Raw genomic sequence first — 18,093 nt, 5'->3', positions numbered from 1 at the left:
CCTTGACAGTTGCTGCTGTGACAGCATGGCCCACCTGGTACTAGATCACACAGCAGCAACTTGACAGCATTGCCCACCTGGTACTAGATCACACAGAGCAGCAACTTGACAGCATGGCCCAAATGATACAAGATCACACAGCAGCAACTTGACAGCATGGCCCACCTGGTACTAGACCACACAGAGCAGCAACTTGACAACATGGCCCACCTGGTACTAGATCACACAGCAGCAACTTGACAGCATGGCCCACCTGGTACAAGATCACACAGCAGCAACTTGACAGCGTGGCCCACCTGGTACAAGATCACACAGCAGAAACTTGACAGCGTGGCCCACCTAGTACTATATCACACAGAGCAGCAACTTGACAGCATGGCCCACCTGGTACTAGATCACACAGCAGCAACTTGACAGCATGGTCCACCTGGTACTAGACCACACAGAGCAGTAACTTGACAGCATGGTCCACCTGGTACTAGACCACACAGAGCAGAAACTTGACAGCATGGCCAAACTGGTACTAGATAACACAGCAGCAACTTGAAAGCATGGCTCACCTGGTACTAGATCACACAGCAGCAACTTGACAGCGTGGCCCACCTGGTACTAGATCATACAGCAGCAACTTGACAGCATGGCCCACCTGGTACTAGATCACATAGCAGCAACTTGACAGCATGTCCCACCTGGTACTAGATCACACAGAGCAGCAACTTGACAGCATGGCCCAACTGGTACTAGATCACATAGCAGCAACTTGACAGCATGGCCCACCTGGTACTAGATCACACAGCAGCAACTTGACAGCATGGCCCACCTGGTACTAGATCACACAGCAGCAACTTGACAGCATGGCCCACCTGGTACTAGATCACACAGAGCAGACTCTTGACAGCATGGCCCACCTGGTACTAGATCACACAGCAGCAATTTGACAGCATGGCCCACCTGGTATTAGATCACACAGCAGCAACTTGACAGCATGGTCCACCTGGTACTAGATCACACAGCAGCAACTTGACAGCATTGCACACCTGGTACTAGATCACACAGCAGCAACTTGACAGCATGGTCCACCTGGTACTAGATCACACAGCAGCAACTTGACAGCATGGCCCACCTGGCACTAGATCACACAGCAGCAACTTGACAGCATGGCCCACCTGGTACTAGATCACACAGCAGCAACTTGACAGCATGGCCCACCTGGTACTAGATCACACACAGCAGCAACTTGACACCATGACCCACCTGGTACTAGATTACACAGAGCAGCAACTTGACAGCATGGCCCACCTGGTACTAGATCACACAGAGCAGCAACTTGACAGCATGGCCCAAATGATACAAGATCACACAGCAGCAACTTGACAGCATGGCCCACCTGGTACTAGACCACACAGAGCAGCAACTTGACAGCATGGCCCACCTGGTACTAGATCACACAGCAGTAACTTGACAGCATGGCCCACCTGGTACAAGATCACACAGCAGCAACTTGACAGCGTGGCCCACCTAGTACTATATCACACAGAGCAGCAACTTGACAGCATGGCCCACCTGGTACTAGATCACACAGCAGCAACTTGACAGCATGGTCCACCTGGTACAAGACCACACAGAGCAGTAACTTGACAGCATTTTCCACCTGGTACTAGACCACACAGAGCAGAAACTTGACAGCATGGCCAAACTTGTACTAGATAACACAGCAGCAACTTGACAGAATGGCCCACCTGGTACTAGATCACACAGCAGCAACTTGACAGCGTGGCCCACCTGGTACTAGATCACACAGCAGCAACTTGACAGCATGGGCCACCTGGTACTAGATCACACAGCAGCAACTTGACAGCATGGCCCACCTGGTACTAGATCACACAGAGCAGACTCTTGACAGCATGGCCCACCTGGTACTAGATCACACAGCAGCAATTTGACAGCATGGCCCACCTGGTATTAGATCACACAGCAGCAACTTGACAGCATGGTCCACCTGGTACTAGATCACACAGCAGCAACTTGACAGCATTGCACACCTGGTACTAGATCACACAGCAGCAACTTGACAGCATGGTCCACCTGGTACTAGATCACACAGCAGCAACTTGACAGCATGGCCCACCTGGCACTAGATCACACAGCAGCAACTTGACAGCATGGCCCACCTGGTACTAGATCACACAGCAGCAACTTGACAGCATGGCCCACCTGGTACTAGATCACACACAGCAGCAACTTGACACCATGACTCACCTGGTACTAGATTACACAGAGCAGCAACTTGACAGCGTGGCCCACCTGGTACTAGATCACACAGAGCAGCAACTTGACAGCATGGCCCACCTGGTACAAGATCACACAGCAGCAACTTGACAGCATGGCCCACCTGGTACAAGATCACACAGCAGCAACTTGACAGCGTGGCCCAAATGATACAAGATCACACAGCAGCAACTTGACAGCATGGCCCACCTGGTACTAGACCACACAGAGCAGCAACTTGACAGCATGGCCCACCTGGTACTAGATCACACAGCAGCAACTTGACAGCATGGCCCACCTGGTACAAGATCACACAGCAGCAACTTGACAGCGTGGCCCACCTAGTACTATATCACACAGAGCAGCAACTTGACAGCATGGCCCACCTGGTACTAGATCACACAGCAGCAACTTGACAGCATGGTCCACCTGGTACTAGACCACACAGAGCAGTAACTTGACAGCATTTTCCACCTGGTACTAGACCACACAGAGCAGAAACTTGACAGCATGGCCAAACTGGTACTAGATAACACAGCAGCAACTTGAAAGCGTGGCCCACCTGGTACTAGATCACACAGCAGCAACTTGACAGCGTGGCCCACCTGGTACTAGATCATACAGCAGCAACTTGACAGCATGGCCCACCTGGTACTAGATCACACAGCAGCAACTTGACAGCATGGTCCACCTGGTACTAGATCACACAGCAGCAACTTGACAGCATTGCACACCTGGTACTAGATCACACAAAGCAGCAACTTGACAGCATGGCCCAACTGGTACTAGATCACATAGCAGCAACTTGACAGCATGGCCCACCTGGTACTAGATCACACAGCAGCAACTTGACAGCATGGCCCACCTGGTACTAGATCACACAGCAGCAACTTGACAGCATGGTCCACCTGGTACTAGATCACACAGCAGCAACTTGACAGCATTGCACACCTGGTACTAGATCACACAGCAGCAACTTGACAGCATGGTCCACCTGGTACTAGACCACACAGAGCAGTAACTTGACAGCATGGTCCACCTGGTACTAGACCACACAGAGCAGAAACTTGACAGCATGGCCAAACTGGTACTAGATAACACAGCAGCAACTTGAAAGCATGGCTCACCTGGTACTAGATCACACAGCAGCAACTTGACAGCGTGGCCCACCTGGTACTAGATCATACAGCAGCAACTTGACAGCATGGCCCACCTGGTACTAGATCACATAGCAGCAACTTGACAGCATGTCCCACCTGGTACTAGATCACACAGAGCAGCAACTTGACAGCATGGCCCAACTGGTACTAGATCACATAGCAGCAACTTGACAGCATGGCCCACTTGGTACTAGATCACACAGCAGCAACTTGACAGCATGGCCCACCTGGTACTAGATCACACAGCAGCAACTTGACAGCATGGCCCACCTGGTACTAGATCACACAGAGCAGACTCTTGACAGCATGGCCCACCTGGTACTAGATCACACAGCAGCAATTTGACAGCATGGCCCACCTGGTATTAGATCACACAGCAGCAACTTGACAGCATGGTCCACCTGGTACTAGATCACACAGCAGCAACTTGACAGCATTGCACACCTGGTACTAGATCACACAGCAGCAACTTGACAGCATGGTCCACCTGGTACTAGATCACACAGCAGCAACTTGACATCATGGCCCACCTGGCACTAGATCACACAGCAGCAACTTGACAGCATGGCCCACCTGGTACTAGATCACACAGCAGCAACTTGACAGCATGGCCCACCTGGTACTAGATCACACACAGCAGCAACTTGACACCATGACCCACCTGGTACTAGATTACACAGAGCAGCAACTTGACAGCATGGCCCACCTGGTACTAGATCACACAGAGCAGCAACTTGACAGCATGGCCCAAATGATACAAGATCACACAGCAGCAACTTGACAGCATGGCCCACCTGGTACTAGACCACACAGAGCAGCAACTTGACAGCATGGCCCACCTGGTACTAGATCACACAGCAGCAACTTGACAGCATGGCCCACCTGGTACAAGATCACACAGCAGCAACTTGACAGCGTGGCCCACCTAGTACTATATCACACAGAGCAGCAACTTGACAGCATGCCCCACCTGGTACTAGATCACACAGCAGCAACTTGACAGCATGGTCCACCTGGTACTAGACCACACAGAGCAGTAACTTGACAGCATTTTCCACCTGGTACTAGACCACACAGAGCAGAAACTTGACAGCATGGCCAAACTTGTACTAGATAACACAGCAGCAACTTGAAAGCGTGGCCCACCTGGTACTAGATCACACAGCAGCAACTTGACAGCGTGGCCCACCTGGTACTAGATCACACAGCAGCAACTTGACAGCATGGGCCACCTGGTACTAGATCACACAGCAGCAACTTGACAGCATGGCCCACCTGGTACTAGATCACACAGAGCAGACTCTTGACAGCATGGCCCACCTGGTACTAGATCACACAGCAGCAATTTGACAGCATGGCCCACCTGGTATTAGATCACACAGCAGCAACTTGACAGCATGGTCCACCTGGTACTAGATCACACAGCAGCAACTTGACAGCATTGCACACCTGGTACTAGATCACACAGCAGCAACTTGACAGCATGGTCCCCCTGGTACTAGATCACACAGCAGCAACTTGACAGCATGGCCCACCTGGCACTAGATCACACAGAAGCAACTTGACAGCATGGCCCACCTGGTACTAGATCACACAGCAGCAACTTGACAGCATGGCCCACCTGGTACTAGATCACACACAGCAGCAACTTGACACCATGACCCACCTGGTACTAGATTACACAGAGCAGCAACTTGACAGCATGGCCCACCTGGTACTAGATCACACAGAGCAGCAACTTGACAGCATGGCCCAAATGATACAAGATCACACAGCAGCAACTTGACAGCATGGCCCACCTGGTACTAGACCACACAGAGCAGCAACTTGACAGCATGGCCCACCTGGTACTAGATCACACAGCAGCAACTTGACAGCATGGCCCACCTGGTACAAGATCACACAGCAGCAACTTGACAGCGTGGCCCAAATGATACAAGATCACACAGCAGCAACTTGACAGCATGGCCCACCTGGCACTAGATCACACAGCAGCAACTTGACAGCATGGCCCACCTGGTACTAGATCACACAGCAGCAACTTGACAGCATGGCCCACCTGGTACTAGATCACACACAGCAGCAACTTGACACCATGACCCACCTGGTACTAGATTACACAGAGCAGCAACTTGACAGCATGGCCCACCTGGTACTAGATCACACAGAGCAGCAACTTGACAGCATGGCCCAAATGATACAAGATCACACAGCAGCAACTTGACAGCATGGCCCACCTGGTACTAGACCACACAGAGCAGCAACTTGACAGCATGGCCCACCTGGTACTAGATCACACAGCAGCAACTTGACAGCATGGCCCACCTGGTACAAGATCACACAGCAGCAACTTGACAGCGTGGCCCAAATGATACAAGATCACACAGCAGCAACTTGACAGCATGGCCCACCTGGTACTAGACCACACAGAGCAGCAACTTGACAGCATGGCCCACCTGGTACTAGATCACACAGCAGCAACTTGACAGCATGGTCCACCTGGTACTAGACCACACAGAGCAGTAACTTGACAGCATTTTCCACCTGGTACTAGACCACACAGAGCAGAAACTTGACAGCATGGCCAAACTGGTACTAGATAACACAGCAGCAACTTGAAAGCGTGGCCCACCTGGTACTAGATCACACAGCAGCAACTTGACAGCGTGGCCCACCTGGTACTAGATCATACAGCAGCAACTTGACAGCATGGCCCACCTGGTACTAGATCACATAGCAGCAACTTGACAGCATGTCCCACCTGGTACTAGATCACACAGAGCAGCAACTTGACAGCATGGCCCAACTGGTACTAGATCACATAGCAGCAACTTGACAGCATGGCCCACCTGGTACTAGATCACACAGCAGCAACTTGACAGCATGGCCCACCTGGTACTAGATCACACAGCAGCAACTTGACAGCATGGCCCACCTGGTACTAGATCACACAGCAGCAACTTGACAGCATGGCCCACCTGGTACTAGATCACACAGCAGCTGCCCTAAAGAACACCCTGTTACTTTAACAAGACTTCCTGTTGTTTTAATGAGACTTCCTGCTGCCCTAAAGAACACCCTGTTACTTTAACAAGACTTCCTGTTGCCTTAACAAGACTTCCTGTTGTTTTAACAAGACTTCCTGCTGCCCTAAAGAACACCCTGTTACTTTAACAAGACTTCCTGTTGTTTTAACAAGACTTCCTGCTGCCCTAAAGAACACCCTGTTACTTTAACAAGACTTCCTGTTGTTTTAATGAGACTTCCTGCTGCCCTAAAGAACACGCTGTTACTTTAACAAGACTTCCTGTTGCCTTAACAAGAATACCTGTTGTTTAAACAAGACTTCCTGCTGCCTTTAACACACTTCCTGCTTCCTTAACAAGATTTTCTGTTGTCTTAACGACACTTCCTGCTGCCTTAACGCACTTCAAGTTACTTTAACAAGACTTCCTATTGCCTTAACAGACTTCCTGTCGCCTTAATACATACCTGTCGCCTGGTCGTCCTCCACACACAAATGCTAAAAGGAGCAAACAGGAGATGAGGAGAAGGCCTCGGAGTTCCTGGGCGAGTTCAAAATGGCACCCCATTCCCTCAAAAGGGTTGCCCGAAGATTCAAAATGGCACCCCATTCCCTCAAAAGGGTTGCCCGAAGATTCAAAATGCATTTAATTACATTGCTCTATCTATATGATATATAAATTCAGTCAGACTGCCATCCTAGAAGTCCTTCATCCCTGACGTCAAATTGAAAGGTGTCACGACTTTGCCCCTTTCCCTCTCTCCCCACACCAGTTTTGACCCCCATAAATACCTTTCCCCCATCCATCTCCATCTCCACAAATGTACTTTTGAAAATCCGTTGTTACCACAGAGACTTTGCAATACAGTAACATCAAAAGGTGGGGAATGGAACAATATTTCTGTAATCCAACCAGTTGAAAGTATCCGTTGGTATATGATGTCAGATCAGTTGTCTGGGACATTATTACTGATGACAGGACAATATGAATATCTGATGATAGGATGATAGAAATTGAATCTTGGAAAATCTACACATTCTAGTTATGAGATTCAAATGGCATTGTTGTGCAATTTAAATGTTTAAATATGAAACTATTTGTGAAAAGATTAAATGTAAATGTAAATTAAATGTAAATTAAATACCTTCTAAATGAGAGAATTGTTATTTTTTTGTAAACTATGCACACTCAGTGGCCACGCCCAAGTGAACAGACATTAGTTGGAGAGGGATGAAACAAGCCCTTCTCTTCTCCAGTATAAAAGCCCCCAATTTGAATGGTTAAATATCCACAGGGCTTTGTGTGGCCATCACAAAGCCCTGACCTCAATCCCGTAGAACATTTGTGGGCAAAACTGAAAAAGTTTGTGCGAGCAAGGAGGCCTACAAACCGGACTCAGTTACACCAGCTCAGTCAGGAGGAATGGGCCAAAATTCACCCAACTTATTGTAGGAAGCTTGTGGAAGGCTACTCGAAACGTTTGACCCAAGTTAAACAATTTAAAGACAATGCTACCAAATACAAATTGAGAGTATGTAAACTTCTGATCCACTGGGAATGTGATGAAAGAAATAAAAGCTGAAATAAATCATTCTCTCTACTATTATTCTGACGTTTCACATTCTTAAAATAAAGTGGTGATCCTAACTGACCTAAAACAGGGAATTTATAATAGAATTAACTTCTTGGTGACAGGCGGCAGTATTTTCACATCCAGATGAAAAGCGCATCCAAAGTAAACGGCCTGCTCCTCAGACCCAGAATCTGAGATATGCATCAGTAGATTTGGATAGACAACACTCTGAAGTTTCTAAAACTGTTTGAATCATGTCCGTGAGTATAACAACTTTTTTAGCAGGCGAAACCCCGAGTACAAACTGTTTCGATTTTTATTTTTTAGGTCACTCTTTTCAATGTGTTTTCATTGGGATCCAGATATCTAATCGACTTCCCTGCAGTTCCTATTGCTTCCACTAGATGTCAACAGTCTTTAGAAATTGGTTGAGGTTATTCCTTTGAGAACTGAAGAAGTAAGACTGTTCAGAATGAGGCTCGAGGGAAGTGAACTCTTTATTAGAGGCACATGACCTGAAAGCACACTCCACTTTATTTTCCTTCAGTATTGAACACAGTATATCCCATCTTCAATTTTATCGATTATTTACATTAAAAAAAATACCTAAAGTTGTATTACAAAAGTAGTTTGAAATGTTTTGGCAAAGTTTACAGGTAACTTTTGAGAAATTTTGTAGTCACGTTGCGCAAGTTGGAACCAGTGTTTTTCTGGATCAAACGCACCAAATAAATGGACATTTTGGATATATATCGACGGAATTAATCAAACAAAAGGACCATTTGTGATGTTTATGGGACATATTGGAGTGCCAACAGAAGAAGCTCTTCAAAGGTAAGGCATGATTTATATTTTTATTTCTGCGTTTTGTGTTGCGCCTGCAGGGTTGAAATATGTTTTTCTCTCTTTGTTTACTGGGGTGCTATCCTCAGATAATAGCATTGTTTGCTTTCGCCGTAAAGCATTTTTTTTTTTATCTGACATGTCTGGATTCACAACAAGCGTAGCTTTAATTTGGTATATTGAATGTGTGATTTCATAAAAGTTTAGTTTTTATAGTAATTTATTTGAATTTGGAGCTCTGCATTTTCAAAGGATGTTGGCCAGGTGGGACGCTACATATCCCAGAGAGGTTAAATGTCAGAAATGGTGAAAAACTGTGTTAAAATGTATTTGGCTAAGGTGTATGTGAACTTCCGACTTCAACTGTATGTCTTGCTTGTCCCTTTTCTGAATGGGTGGTTATTAGGATGCATAAGATTCTGTATTTAAGGTCTGATAGAGACCCAATCCCCTTTGTCCCTTAGTCTTCCCGCCCTTTCATTCAAACCCAACCCCCTTTCTTTGTGTAACCAGCTATCATATCGGTTTCGTCCGCTAGGGACTTTTTCTTTTATGACATGATTAGTAATCGACGTATGATCCATATGTAATTCTGGTGATTATTTAGGTATTTAGTAAATAAATAATTAAACACATTTTTGAATTGCTGATTCAACTTGTTAGCCAGGGTTCATGAAGAACCAATAATTTTACGATGTTCAGATGAGACTGAATAAGGTGACGATTAATAATTGACTGCTATTGATATGAAAGATCTTCAGATCATTAAGAGTTTATTTGGAAGACAGCAGCTCTATAAACACTCTTCCGTGGTGCCCCAGGTTATTAATGAGTTAATTGTTGCATGGTTTAATTAAATCACGTAATCAATCAAACGTTAGGTAATCGATTTGATAAAATAGCCTGTCATATAATTTATTCAGTCAGAGACACGACAGGGGCGCTGTACAAAACAAGTCATCAACTATCGGATCATCTCTAACCAATCAGAGTATCAAAGCCCATGGCTATATCTGAAACACTGATTTACCCACGTGTGTTCAGGCTCTGTCCCACACCCATTGGTTTCTAGAACCAATCAAAACACTTTGAATGTGTTCACATGGGACAAATCGTCGGGGAGGAAATCAATTCCAGACTCATCGAGGATGTGAATGGGTAACCTGGCAATCAAAAGTGCACTATAAAGGGAACAGACATTTGGGATGCAGAGCCCTCCCTCCCTAAGCACTGAGTGTACCAGATCCCTCCCTCCCTAAGCACTGAGTGTACCAGAGCCCTCCCTCCCTAAGCACTGAGTGTACCAGAGCCCTCCCTCCCTAAGCACTGAGTGTACCAGAGCCCTCCCTCCCTAAGCACTGAGTGTACCAGAGCCCTCCCTCCCTAAGCACTGAGTGTACCAGAGCCCTCCCTCCCTAAGCACTGAGTGAACCAGGGCTCTCCCTCCCTAAGCACAGGGTGTACCAGAGCGCTCCCTCCCTAAGCACTGAGTGTACCAGAGCCCTCCCTCCCTAAGCACTGAGTGTACCAGAGCCCTCCCTCCCTAAGCACTGAGTGTACCAGAGCCCTCCCTCCCTAAGCACTGAGTGTACCAAGGCCCTCCCTCCCTAAGCACTGAGTGTACCAGAGCCCTACCTCCCTAAGCACTGAGTGAACCAGGGCTCTCCCTCCCTAAGCACAGGGTGTACCAGAGCCCTCCCTCCCTAAGCACTGAGTGAACCAGGGCTCTCCCTCCCTAAGCACAGGGTGTACCAGAGCCCTCCCTCCCTAAGCACTGAGTGAAACAGGGCTCTCCCTCCCTAAGCACTAAGTGTACCAGAGCCCTCCCTCCCTAAGCACTGAGTGTGCTCCTCACCTCTCATCTCTCCTCTCCTCCTCACCTCTCCACTCCTCCTCACATCTACTCACCTCTCCACTCCTCCTCACCTCTCAACTCTCATCTCTCCACTCTTCCTCACCTCTCATCTCTCCACTCCTCCTCACCTCTCATGTCTCCACTCCTCCTCTCCACTCCTCCTCACCTCTCATGTCTCCTCTCCTCCTCTCATCTCTCCTCTCCACTCCTCCTCACCTCATCTCTCCTCTCCACTCCTCCTCACATCTACTCACCTCTCCTCTCATCTCACCTCTTCTCTCCTCACCTCTACTCACATCTCATCTCTCCTCCTATCTGCTCACCGCTCATCTCATCTCTCCTCTCCACTCCTCCTCACCTCTCCACTCCTCCTCACCTCTCCTCTCCACTCCTCCTCTCCTCTCCACTCCTCCTCATCTCTCCACTCCTCCTCACCTCTCCTCTCCTCCTCACCTCTCCTCTCCACTCCTCCTCACATCTACTCACCTCTTCATCTCTCCACTCCTCCTCACCTCTCATCTCTCTACTCCTCCTCAACTCTCATCCCTCCTCTCCTCTCCTCCTCACCTCATCTCTCCACTCCTCCTCACCTCTCATCTCTCCACTCCACTCCTCCTCACCTCTCATCTCTCCTCTCCACTCCTCCTCACCTCTCATCTCTCCACTCCTCCTCATCTCATCTCTCCTCTTCACTCCTCCTCACATCTACTCACCTCTCCTCTCCTCCTCACACCTACTCACCTCACCTCTCCTCTCCTCCTCACCTCTGCTCTCCTCCTCACACCTACTCACCTCTCCTCTCCTCTCCTCTCCTCCTCACCTCCTCACCTCTCCACATCTACTCACCTCTCCTCTCATCCTCACACCTACTCACCTCTCTTCCTCACCTCTGCTCCTCACACCTACTCACCTCTCCTCTCCTCCTCTTCACACCTACTCACCTCTCCTGTCCTCTCCTCCTCACCTCTCCTCTCCTCCTCACACCTACTCACCTCTCCACTCCTCTCCTCCTCACCTCTCCTCTCCTCCTCACACCTACTCACCTCTCCTCTCCTCCTCCTCCTCACACCTACCCACCTCTCCTCTTCTTCACACCTACTCACCTCTCCTCCTCACACCTACTCACCTCTCACACCTCACCTCTCCTCCTCTCATCTACTCACCTCTGCTAATGACTGATCTGTTGCTATGCTAATGCCTGATCTGTTACTATGCTAATGACTGATCTGTTACTATGCTAATGACTGATTTGTTACTATGCTAATGACTGATATGTTACTATGCTAATGACAGATCTGTTACTATGCTAATGACAGATATGTTACTATGCTAATGACAGATCTGTTACTATGCTAATGACTGATCTGTTACTATGCTGATGACTGATCTGTTACTATGCTAATGACTGATCTGTTACTATGCTAATGACTGATCTGTTGCTATGCTGATGACTGATCTGTTACTATGCTAATGACTGATCTGGTACTATGCTAATGACTGATCTGTTACTATGCTAATGACTGATCTGTTACTATGCTAATGACTGATCTGTTACTATGCTAATGACTGATCTGTTACTATGCTAATGACTGATCGGTTACTATGCTAATGACTATGTTACTATGCTAATGACTGATCTGTTACTATGCTAATGACTGATCTGTTACTATGCTAATGACTATGTTACTATGCTAATGCCTGATCTGTTACTATGCTAATGACTGATCTGTTTGCTATGCTAATGACTGATCTGTTACTATGCTAATGACAGATCTGTTTGCTATGCTAATGACTGATCTGTTACTATGCTAATGACAGATATGTTACTATGCTAATGACAGATCTGTTACTATGCTAATGACAGATCTGTTACTATGCTAATGACAGATCTGTTTGCTATGCTAATGACTGATCTGTTACTGTGATAATGACTGATCTGCTTGCTATGCTAATGACTGCAATGTTACAGTTCAGCTATTTGCATAGTAACATGTCAGTCATTTTTAACATTTTTATTTACCCTTTATTTAACTAGGAAAGTCAGTTAAGAACAAATTGTTATTTACAATGACGGTCTACACCGGTCAATCGCGGGCAACGCTGCACCTCCCTATGGGACTCCCGATCACAGCCGGATGTGATACAGCCTGGATTTGAACCAGGGACTGTAGTGACACCTCTTACACTAAGATAAAATGCCTCAGACCCCTGCGCCACTCGGGAGCCTGATGATTCCTGATCTGGGAGTACTAAAACATTTCTGCAGCACTGAAGGTCCCCAAGAACACAGTGGCCTCCATCATTCTTAAATGGAAGAAGTTTGGAACCATCAAGACTCTTCTTAGAGCTGGCCGCCCGGCCAAACTGAGCAATCGGGGGAGAAGGACCTTGGTCAGGGAGGTGACCAAGAACAAGATAGTCACTCTGACAAAGCTCTAGAGTTTCTCTGTGGAAATGGGAGAATCTTCCAGAAGGACAACCATCTCTGTAGCACTCCACTAATCAGGCCTTTATGGCCAGAAGGAAGTCACTCCTCAGAAAAAGGCATATGACAAACCAAGCTTCAACTCTTTGGCCTGAATGCCAAGTGTCACATCAGGAGAAAACCTGGCACCATCCCTACGGTTAAGCACGGTGGTGGCAGCATCACGCTGTGGGGATGTTTTAGAGTGGCAGGGACTGGGAGACTAGTCAGGAGATGAACCTGCTCCAGAGCGCTCAGGACCTCAGACTGGGGCGAACGTTCACCTTCCAACAGGACAACGACCCTAAGCAAGACAATGCATGAGTGGCTTCGGGACAAGTCTCAATGTCCTTGAGTGGGCCAGCCAGAGCCCGGACTTGAACCCGACCAAACATCTCTGGAGAGACCTGAAAATAGCTGTCCAGCAACGCTCCCCATCCAACCTAACAGAAATTGAGAGGATCTGCAGAGAAGAATGGGAGAAACTCCCCAAATACAGGTGTGCCAAGCTTGTAGCATCATACCTAAGACTCCAGGCTGTAATTGCTGCCAAAGGTACTTCAACAAAGTACTGATTAAAGGGTCTGAATACTTTTGTAAATGTGATATTTCCGTTTTTAATTTTAATACATTTGCAAATATTTCTAAAAACCTGTTTTTGCATTTGTCATGATGGGGTCTTGTGATGTCATGATGGGGTATTGTGATGTCATGATGGGGTATTGTGATGTCATGATGGGGTATTGTGTTTAGATTGATAGGATACTGGACACATTTTGATCCATTTTAGAATAAGGCTGTAACCTCAACAACATGTGGAACAAGTCAAGAGAGTACTGTCCGAATGCACTGTATGTGCAGTACATAACTATAGTACCTCAACTACTTCATACCACTGCACATTGACTAGGTATTTTTAAACCCTGTATATAGCCATGTTATTTTCTACTTCCTGTATATAACCATGTTATTTTCTACTTCCTGTATATAGCCATGTTATTTAATACTTCCTGTATATAACCATGTTGTTGTCTACTTCCTGTATATAAACATGTTATTTTCTACTTCCTGTATAGAGCCATGTTATTTTTTACTCCCTGTATATAACCATGTTGTTTTCTACTTCCTGTATATAACCATGTTGTTTTCTACTTCCTGTATATAACCATGTTGTTTTCTACTTCCCGTATACAACCATGTTGTTTTCTACTTCCTGTATAGAGCCATGTTATTTTCTACTTCTTAAGGTAATAGGGTTAGTTCATAGGGAGATAATTATAGTACATGGTTAGGTGGGTTAGGGTTAGTTAATAGGGAGATGGTTAGGGTTAGTTAATAGGGAGATGGTTAGGTGGGTTAGGGTTAGTTAATAGGGAGATGGTTAGGTGGGTTAGTGTTAGTTAATACGGAGATGGTTAGGTGGGTTAGGGTTAGTTAATAGGGAGATGGTTTGGGTTAGTTAATAGGGAGATGGTTAGGTTTAGTTAATAGGGAGATGGTTAGGTAGGTTAGGGTTAGTTAATAGGGAGATAATTATAGTACATGGTTAGGTGGGTTAGGGTTAGTTAATAGGGATATGGTTAGGGTTAGTTAATAGGGAGATGGTTAGGGTTAGTTAATAGGGAGATGGTTAGGTGGGTTAGGGTTAGTTAATAGGGAGATGGTTAGGGTTAGTTAATAGGGAGATGGTTAGGTGGGTTAGGTTTAGTTAATAGGGAGATGGTTAGGTAGGTTAGGGTTAGTTAATAGGGAGATGGTTAGGTGGGTTAGGGTTAGTTAATAGGGAGATGGTTAGGGTTAGTTAATAGGGAGATGGTTAGGTGGGTTAGGGTTAGTTAATAGGGAGATGGTTAGGGTTAGTTAATAGGGAGATGGTTAGGTGGGTTAGGGTTAGTTAATAGGGAGATAATTATAGTACATGGTTAGGTGGGTTAGGGTTAGTTAATAGGGATATGGTTAGGGTTAGTTAATAGGGAGATGGTTAGGGTTAGTTAATAGGGAGATGGTTAGGGTTAGTTAATAGGGAGATGGTTAGGTGGGTTAGGGTTAGTTAATAGGGATATGGTTAGGGTTAGTTAATAGGGAGATGGTTAGGGTTAGTTAATAGGGAGATAATTATAGTACATGGTTAGGTGGGTTAGGGTTAGTTAATAGGGAGATGGTTAGGTGGGTTAGGTTTAGTTAATAGGGAGATGGTTAGGTGGGTTAGGTTTAGTTAATAGGGAGATGGTTAGGTAGGTTAGGGTTAGTTAAAAGGGAGATGGTTAGGTGGGTTAGGGTAGTTAATAGGGAGATGGTTAGGGTTAGTTCATATGGAGATGGTTAGGGTTAGTTAGTAGGGAGATTTTTTTAATTTACCTTTATTTTACTAGGAAAGTCAGTTAAGAACAAATTCTTATTTTCAATGATGGCCTAGGAACAGTGGGTTAACTGCCTGTTCAGGGGCAGAACGACAGATTTGTACCTTGTCAGCTTGGCGATTCAAACTTGCAACCTTTCGGTTACTAATCCAACGCTCTAACCACTAGGCTACCCTGCCACCCCATGGTTAGGTGGGATAAGGTTAGCTAATAGGGAGATGTTTAGGGTTAGTTAATAGGGAGATGGTTAGGGTTAGTTAGTAGGGAGATGGTTAGGGTTAGTTCATAGGGAGATGGTTAGGTAGGTTAGGGTTAGTTAATAGGGAGATGTTAGGGTTAGTTCATAGGGAGATGGTTAGGGTTAGTTCATAGGGAGATGTTTAGGGTTAGTTAATAGGGAGATGGTTAGGGTTAGTTAATAGGGAGATGTTAGGGTTAGTTCATAGGGAGATGGTTAGGTGGGTTAGGTTTAGTTGATAGGGAGATGGTTAGGTAGGTTAGGGTTAGTTAATAGGGAGATGTTTAGGGTTAGTTAATAGGGAGATGGTTAGGGTTAGTTAATAGGGAGATGGTTAGGGTTAGTTCATAGGGAGATGGTTAGGGTTAGTTAATAGGGAGATGTTTAGGGTTAGTTAATAGGGAGATGGTTAGGGTTAGTTCATAGGGAGATGGTTAGGGTTAGTTCATAGGGAGATGGTTAGGTAGGTTAGGGTTAGTTAATAGGGAGATGGTTAGGTGGGTTAGGGTTAGTTAATAGGGAGATGGTTAGGTGGGTTAGGGTTAGTTAATAGGGAGATGGTTAGGTGGGTTAGGGTTAGTTCATAGGGAGATGGTTAGGTGGGTTAGGGTTAGTTAATAGGGAGATAATTATAGTACATGGTTAGGTGGGTTAGGGTTAGTTAATAGGGATATGGTTAGGGTTAGTTAATAGGGAGATGGTTGGGTGGGTTAGGGTTAGTTAATAGGGAGATGGTTAGGGTTAGTTAATAGGGAGATGGTTTGTGGTTAGTTAATAGGGATATGGTTAGGGTTAGTTAATGGCGAGATGGTTAGGCGGGTTAGGGTTAGTTAATAGGGAGATGGTTAGGTGGGTTAGGTTTAGTTAATAGGGAGATGGTTAGGTAGGTTAGGGTTAGTTAAAAGGGAGATGGTTCGGTGGGTTAGGGTAGTTAATAGGGAGATGGTTAGGGTTAGTTAATAGGGAGACGTTTTTTTAAATTTACCTTTATTTTACTAGGCAAGTCAGTTAAGAACAAATTCTTATTTTCAATGACTGCCTAGGAACAGTGGGTTAACTGCCTGTTCAGGGGCAGAACGACAGATTTGTACCTTGTCAGCTTGGGGATTCAAAATTGCAACCTTTCGGTTACTAATCCAACGCTCTAACCGCTAGGCTACCCTGCCACCCCATGGTAAGGTGGGTTAGGGTTAGTTAATAGGGAGATGTTAGGGTTAGTTAATAGGGAGATGTTAGGGTTAGTTAATAGGGAGATGGTTAGGGTTAGTTAATAGGGAGATGGTTAGGGTTAGTTAATAGGGAGATGGTTAGGGTTAGTTCATAGGGAGATGGTTAGGTAGGTTAGGGTTAGTTAATAGGGAGATGGTTAGGTGGTTTAGTTAATAGGGAGATGGTTAGGTGGTTTAGTTCATAGGTAGATGGTTAGGTGGGTTAGGGTTAGTTAATAGGGAGATGGTTAGGTGGGTTAGGGTTAGTTAATAGGGAGATGGTTAGGTGGGTTAGGGTTAGTTAATAGGGAGATGGTTAGGTGGGTTAGGGTTAGTTAATAGGGAGATGGTTAGGTGGGTTAGGGTTAGTTAATAGGGAGATGGTTAGGTGGGTTAGGGTTAGTTAATAGGGAGATGGTTAGGTGGGTTAGGGTTAGTTAATAGGGAGATGGTTAGGTGGGTTAGGGTTAGTTAATAGGGAGATGGTTAGGTGGGTTAGGGTTAGTTCATAGGGAGATGGTTATGTGGGTTAGGGTTAGTTCATAGGTAGCTAGTTATACTAGATGTTGAGGTGTTTTCACTACCAACATCTTAGTAGATATAAAGATTGCTATCTGAGCAGAGAAGCAGATAAAAAGCAGAGAGATGCAGGAGAGATGCAGGAGAGATGCAGGAGAGATGCAGGAGAGATGCAGGAGAGATGCAGGAGAGAGATAGAGAGAGCAGAGGTCAGGATCAGATGAGCTCCTGCATTTTTCAGCATTTTCTTTAAAAAAGATAGATTAGGAGTTAGATAAACTTGGATGTTTTGTCAGGAACACATACTGGATTCTACCCTCTACAACATAACCCCTACATCAAATTAAAACTTAAAACCTACAACCCGATTTTGGAACTACCAAGGATTATTGCTCTATACAGCAAATTCTCTGGAAAACAACAGAAACCTGAAAACACCATCCAACCTGGAACTGAGTGAGTAATGTTTAGTCTGAAACTATATTTTATTTCCAAAAGCCAAGAAGAAAAATACACAACATTACTTTATAAGGACTGAATTCTAACATTCTGCCAAGCTTGATACAGCTTCAACTAGCA

This window comes from Oncorhynchus masou, chromosome 32 (assembly GCF_036934945.1).
Source record: "Oncorhynchus masou masou isolate Uvic2021 chromosome 32, UVic_Omas_1.1, whole genome shotgun sequence".
NCBI lineage: Eukaryota > Metazoa > Chordata > Actinopteri > Salmoniformes > Salmonidae > Oncorhynchus > Oncorhynchus masou.
This window is presented reverse-complemented; position numbering follows the sequence as displayed.